Source organism: Coregonus lavaretus (genome assembly GCF_964263955.1).
Source record: "Coregonus lavaretus genome assembly, chromosome: 18".
NCBI classification, from domain to species: Eukaryota; Metazoa; Chordata; class Actinopteri; order Salmoniformes; family Salmonidae; genus Coregonus; species Coregonus lavaretus.
The window spans coordinates 6,724,476-6,731,786 of NC_140005.1; the positions used below are offsets into that span (position 1 = coordinate 6,724,476).

Consider the following 7,311-nt stretch of genomic DNA (forward strand, 5'->3'; position numbering starts at 1 on the left):
CTCTCTGGTCTTGGCCATTGTGGAGAGGTTGGAGTCTGTTTGATTGAGTGTGTGGACAGGTGTCTTTTATACAGGTAACGAGTTCAAACAGGTGCAGTTAATACAGGTAATGAGTGGAGAACAGGAGAGCTTCTTAAAGAAAAACTAACAGGTCTGTGAGAGCCGGAATTCTTACTGGTTGGTAGGTGATCAAATACTTATTTCATGCAATAAAATGCAAATTAATTACTTAAAAATCATACAATGTGATTCCGTCTCTCACAGTTGAAGTGTACCTATGATAAAAAATTACAGACCTCTACGTGCTTTGTAAGTAGGAAAACCTGCAAAATCGGCAGTGTATCAAATACTTGTTCTCCCCACTGTATGTCATGCAATAAAATGCAAATTAATTACTTAAAAATCATACAATGTGATTTTCTGGATTTTTGTTTTAGATTCCGTCTCTCACAGTTGAAGTGTACCTATGATAAAAAGTACAGACCTCTACATGCTTTGTAAATAGGAAAACCTGCAAAATCGGCAGTGTATCAAATACTTGTTCTCCCCACTGTACATTGTAAGCCAATGTTGTACTGTAGCTACATCCAGTCTGTAAATAAGCTTTTAGGGTTGATCATGAAGTCTTGAGGCTAATGCCCCCAGCTTCCTAAAGTTGCTACATCCCCAGCAAGCTTATTTCTACCTTGGATTAAGGTTGGATCTGAAACGACACCCATGGTAATTTCCTGTGGCAGATTTCTTCTCAGTGAGTAGTGATGCGAGCGAAAATGGTTTATTTATGTCCTGGATACAGCTCAAGACAGAGCGGAAATATTTCTCTAATAAGGGAGAAAGATACAAGAGATTCCCAAAGGCAAGATGTTGCTTATTAACACGAGATAGGAAGATAAAGTGTCAGGAGTATTAAAAGGCACGCTATGAGAATTGTGATGATTGTTCCCGAATGAGCAACGTTACCTGGTATATTGTATATTTCAGTAAGGGAAGAGTGAACTGTGAACAATATTTCACAATGAATCATCTCATCTGACCTTCAGTCTAGGATAGAGAATAATGGTTAATAATTCAACTGTTACATTTTTTAAACAATTCGACCTATAGTTAGTTAAATTAATTCCAAGCAGAACTGCTGGGCTTTCATCCAGTATAGTTCCAGTTTATTTTCCCTGGCACTGGCAGTTGGCTAGCTATTGTTCCTCTGTCCTTGTACCCATAAGAAGATTATGCCATTTTGCTGATGAATACCGTGCATGGTGCCATTCTGATGCCATTTTAAAAAGCCATTGGAAAAACAGACTAGGAAGGTGTGCTGCTATGGTTACTCCATCCATCTGCATGAAGATGTTTACCTATCTATCTCACAAAGAAATAACAGGTTGATTTTATATGTACAGAGTAATTACAAAATCTCATTTGACCTTTTTAGTTTGGATTGACAATCATCACTATACTAGGTAGGCCTACTGTTAGACTACTATTCACTATACTGGGTAGGCCTACTGTTAGTCTACTAGTCACTATACTGGGTAGGCCTACTGTTAGACTACTAGTCACTATACTGGGTAGGTCTACTGTTAGACTACTAGTCACTATACTGGGTAGGACTACTGTTAGACTACTAGTCACTATACTGGGTAGACCTACTGTTAGACTAATAGTCACTATACTGGGTAGGACTACTGTTAGACTACTAGTCACTATACTGGGTAGGCCTACTGTTAGACTACTATTCACTATACTAGGTAGGCCTACTGTTAGACTACTAGTCACTATACCGGGTAGGCCTACTGTTAGACTATAAGTAACTATATTGGGTAGGCCTACTGTTAGACTACTAGTCATAATACTGGGTAGGCCTACTGTTAGACTACTAGTCACTATACTGGGTAGGCCTACTGTTAGACTACTAGTCACTATACTGGGTAGGCTTACTGTTAGACTATAAGTAACTATACTGGGTAGGACTACTAGTCATAATACTGGGTAGGCCTACTGTTAGACTACTAGTCACTATACTGGGTAAGCCTACTGTTAGACTACTAGTCACTATACTGGGTAGAAATAATGTTAGACTACTGGTCACTAAAATGGGTAGGCCTACTGTTAGACTACTAGTCACTATAATGGGTAGGCCTACTGTTAGACTACTAGTCACTATACTAGGTAGGACTACTGTTAGACTACTAGTCACTATACTGGGTAGGCCTACAGTTAGACTACTAGTCACTTTACTGGGTAGGCCTACTGTTAGACTACTAGTCACTATACTGGGTAGGCCTACTGTTAGACTACTAGTCACTATACTGTTTAGGCCTACTGTTAGACTACTAGTCACTATACTAGGTAGTCCTACTGTTAGACTACTAGTCACTATACTGTTTAGGCCTACTGTTAGACTACTAGTCACTATACTAGGTAGTCCTACTGTTAGACTACTAGTCACTATACCGGGTAGGCCTACTGTTAGACTACTAGTCACTATACTAGGTAGTCCTACTGTTAGACTACTAGTCACTATACTAGGTAGGTCTACTGTTAGACTACTAGTCACTATACTGGGTAGGCCTACTGTTAGACTACTAGTCACTATACTAGGTAGGCCTACTGTTAGACTACTATTCACTATACTAGGTAGTCCTACTGTTAGACTACTAGTCACTATACTAGGTAGTCCTACTGTTAGACTACCAGTCACTATAATGGGTAGGCCTACTGTTAGACTACTAGTCTCTGTACTAGGTAGGCCTACTGTTAGACTACTAGTCACTGTACTAGGTAGGACTACTGTTAGACTACTAGTCACCATACTAGGTAGTCCTACTGTTAGACTACTAGTCACTATTCTAGGTAGGCATACTGTTAGACTACTAGTCACTGTACTGGGTAGGACTACAAGTCACTATAATGGGTAGGCCTACTGTTAGACTACTAGTCACTATACTGTTTAGGCCTACTGTTAGACTACTAGTCACTATACTAGGTAGGCCTACTGTTAGACTACTAGTCACTATACTAGGTAGGCCTACTGTTAGACTACTAGTCACTATACTGGGTAGGCCTACTGTTAGACTACTAGTCACTGTACTAGGTAGGCCTACTGTTAGACTACTAGTCACTATACCGGGTAGGCCTACTGTTAGACTACTATTCACTATACTAGGTAGGCCTACTGTTAGACTACTAGTCACTATACTAGGTAGGCCTACTGTTAGACTACTAGTCACTATGCTGGGTAGGACTACTAGTCATAATACTGGGTAGGCCTACTGTTAGACTACTAGTCACTGTACTAGGTAGGCCTACTGTTAGTCTACTAGTCACTATAATGGGTAGACCTACTGTTAGACTACTAGTCACTATACTAGGTAGGCCTACTGTTAGACTACTAGTCACTATACTGGGTAGGCCTACTGTTAGACTACTAGTCACTATACTAGGTAGGCCTACTGTTAGACTACTAGTCACTATTCTGCGTAGGCCTACTGTTAGACTACTAGTCACTATACTGGGTAGGCCTACTGTTAGACTACTAGTCACTATACTGGGTAGGCCTACTGTTAGACTACTAGTCACTATACTAGGTAGGCCTACTGTTAGACTACCAGTCACTATACTAGGTAGGCCTACTGTTAGACTACTAGTCACTATGCTGGGTAGGCCTACTGTTAGACTACTAGTCACTATGCTGGGTAGGCCTACTGTTAGACTACTAGTCACTATGCTGGGTAGGCCTACTGTTAGACTACTAGTCACTATACTAGGTAGGCCTACTGTTAGACTACCAGTCACTATACTAGGTAGGCCTACTGTTAGACTACTAGTCACTATACTAGGTAGGCCTACTGTTAGACTACCAGTCACTATACTAGGTAGGCCTACTGTTAGACTACTAGTCACTATGCTGGGTAGGCCTACTGTTAGACTACTAGTCACTATACTGGGTAGGCCTACTGTTAGACTACTAGTCACTATACTAGGTAGGCCTACTGTTAGACTACCAGTCACTATACTAGGTAGGCCTACTGTTAGACTACTAGTCACTATGCTGGGTAGGCCTACTGTTAGACTACTAGTCACTATACTAGGTAGGCCTACTGTTAGACTACTAGTCACTATACTGTTTAGGCCTACTGTTAGACTACTAGTCACTATACTAGGTAGGCCTACTGTTAGACTACTAGTCACTATACTGGGTAGGTAGTTTCGGGCTTTAGGAGGAGCAAGGGGAACTGCCCCTCCCTACTTTCAGGCTAGGGTCAAAGCCTACACCCCAAACTGAGCACTCCGTTCTGCCACCTCTGATCTCTTGGCTCTCCCACCCCTACGGGAGGGCAGCTCCCTCTCAGCCCAGTCAAAGCTCTTCTCTGTCCTGGCAATGACCCAACACACCTCTAAGCAGTGTAAGGGCTATTTTACCAAGAAATAGAGTGATGGAGTGCTGCATCAGATGACCTGGCCTCCACAATCCCCCGACCTCAACCCAATTGAGATGGTTTGGGACGACAGAGTGAAGGAAAAGCAGCCAACAACTGCTAAGCATATGTGGGAACTCCTTCAAGACTGTTGGAAAAGCATTCCAGGTGAAGCTGGTTGAGAGAATGCCAAGAGTGTGCAAAGCTGTCATCAAGGCAAAGGGTGGCTATTTGAATAATCTCAAATATAAAATATATTTTGATTTGTTTAACACTTTTTTGGTTACTACATGATTCTCTATGTGTTATTTCATCGTTTTGATGTCTTCACTATTATTCTACAATGTAGAAAACTAACAAAAAAAAAACTTTTGACTGGTACTGTAAGTCACTCTGGATAAGAGTGTCTGCTAAATGATTCGGAAGAATATGAACTTTAATATTCTGTGCATTTTTTTCTATCCTGTAATTCTTGAATTAGGCTTATGCATTTAAACCAGGGATGGGCGACTTTGATGGTGGTGTGCCCCCCAATTCTACTCATTTTGCCAAAGCGCGGAGAGAAATGTTTGCAGTTTTTAATATAATATCTGAGTGAGACTGACTGACAAAATCAATGGGGGCCCCCTAGCCGGTAATTCGATCATGATAAATCAATCAATCAATCAATCAATCAAATTGATTTATAAAGCCCTTTCTATATCAGCAGATGCCAAAGTGCAATACAAAAACCCAGCCTAAAACCCCAAACAGCAAGCAATGCAGATGTAGAAGTTTCCATGGCAAATTAATTTAGCAATCAAATTTTTTTTTGCTGACATGGGCTAATTGACTGACTATCAGTGACTGACATAACAAGAGAAAAACTGATGATGCACAACCAAATTTCGAAATTGCACCTTGTGTATTCTACTATTCTAATTTGCAACAGTAGGTTGAGACCCTGACTGAGTTCAATTTTTTTGTGGAAATTGATCTGAGGGTCTAATGCTGCCCCAGGTCGCCAGTCGTCCATCCCTGATTTAAACAATTTGACTTGTGAAATCACTGCACCAGCTAACAAAGGGGCGTGATTTTACGGGAAGAAACGCCTCTGGTGGGCGTGCCTCAAGAGGTAAAAAACGATCTCAACCTTGCTTTCTCTCTAATCACGACTACAAAAGAGATCTCTCATCCGATTGAATTGACAGCTTTTAGTGCGTTTTCCTAGAACCCGCGCACGACATGTCCACGACGGGCAGCCCTCTGTGCGCCGCGGCACTTTTATATTTTCTGGTCTTTTCTTTAACATTTTTTATGAACAGTTGGCACTTCAGAGTTCATAAAGGAGTTTTTGAAAATGGAACTCTTGAGGATGATTTTGTTATGGAGCATAACCCATTAGTTCATGAAATCAACGAAAGACGCAAGGAAATCCTCCCTTTCCTCATCTCTTCTGGGGTAGAGAGGTTGTTGGATGAGTCGGGACATTTTGCGCAACACCAATCTTTTGAAAGTAATCATTTGGATATTAGTTTGGAGAATGAAAGTGAAGTTTCCATTGGATCTATTAGAACGAATAAGGATCAAATTGGCTGTGATCAGCTTGTTGATATGAAAGCTGTGGCTATCCTTGGCTCGGGCTATACCAAAATAGTGCTCAAAGTTGTGCTATCAGAGGGACAGTCTGTGGCATTGAAGACTGTGTATGAGCAAGGAACTGACATGGGGAGATGTCTCGAGGATTTTAAAGACCCCTTGGGCTGTCACAAGCTTGTGTCTTTCAAACTGAAAAAAGAAATAGTTTTGTTGCAGAGACTGCAACATCCAAACATCATCAAGGTAAGTGAAAAGGGTATTCATTGATTAAATAGCCTAAGGAATAGAATATAACTTTATTGATCTCCAGGGACTACAGGCTAATCAAGGTGTCAGAGGCTTACACAAACACAACATACATTTTAGTCATTTAGCAGACGCTCTTATCCAGAGCAACTTACAGTTAGTTCCCCCCGTGGGAATCAAACCCACAACCCTGGCGTTGCAAACGCCATGCTCTATCAACTGAGCTACATCCCTGCCGGCCATTCCCTCCCCTACCCTGGACCAATTGTGCGCCGCCCATGAGTCTCCTGGTCGCGGCCGGCTGCGACAGAGCCTGGATTCGAACCAGGATCTCTAGTGGCACAGTTAGCACTGCGATGCAGTGCCTTAGACCACTGCGCCACTCAGGAGACTAACATAGAGCTGCAGTGTTAGAAACCTAGAAACATCAGTGTGACTTAGTTGTCTATTTAAGGAGCTATCCCCTTCTCTGTGTGTTTTATGCTCTGCTGTGTGTGTAAAATGGATGAAAAGCCTCAATGTGCATCTTGTAGGACCTTCCCATGTAATTCCTCTTGAACCTCTCCTGACCTTGGGTCTCAGTTCTGCATCAGCAGCTGGAGGAGATACAATGTCCCTCTGTCCGCTACTCTGCCCATTACTCAAAAAAAAATCCACCAACTCTATTTAATCAATTCATTTCAGTCTAATTTGCAACTTGAACGTAACTAGTTGAAGGCTCCTGTAATGACTACCTTCATGAACACAATTTAACCTATTCACTGTAACAGACCAAAGTAATAGACCACATTTTACTGGTTTGTCCTGAGAAAACAGTTATGCTGCGTTCTCGTAATTGTCAACTAATAATGTAGTATAACCTATTTTCCCCCTGCAGCTCCGAGGCCACTGTGAAGACAGTAAGGGGGCAGGTGGTATCACAGCCATCTTGGAGCAGGGCTTCCCACTGCAGATGATCCAGCTACTACAGAGCCGCTGGGAGGAACGCTTTCGGGTAAGAAGACCCCTAGGCTCTCTGTCTCTCTGTCTCTCTGTCTCCCTGTCTCTGGCTTTCTCTCTCTCTGGCTTTCAA

At 42.0% G+C, this 7,311-nt stretch overlaps 1 pseudogene across 1 annotated transcript in view; it reads left to right on the top strand.

Annotated features, from left to right (window-relative positions):
- Positions 1–5,639: 5,639 nt before the first annotated feature.
- The window catches only part of LOC311145967 (extracellular tyrosine-protein kinase PKDCC-like), an 18,315-nt pseudogene continuing 16,643 nt past the window's right edge, over positions 5,640–7,311 (top strand). The window contains exons 1-2 of the transcript in view: positions 5,640–6,236; positions 7,117–7,233. The product of the transcript in view is annotated as an extracellular tyrosine-protein kinase PKDCC-like (transcript). The remainder of the gene's footprint in view (positions 6,237–7,116; positions 7,234–7,311) is intronic.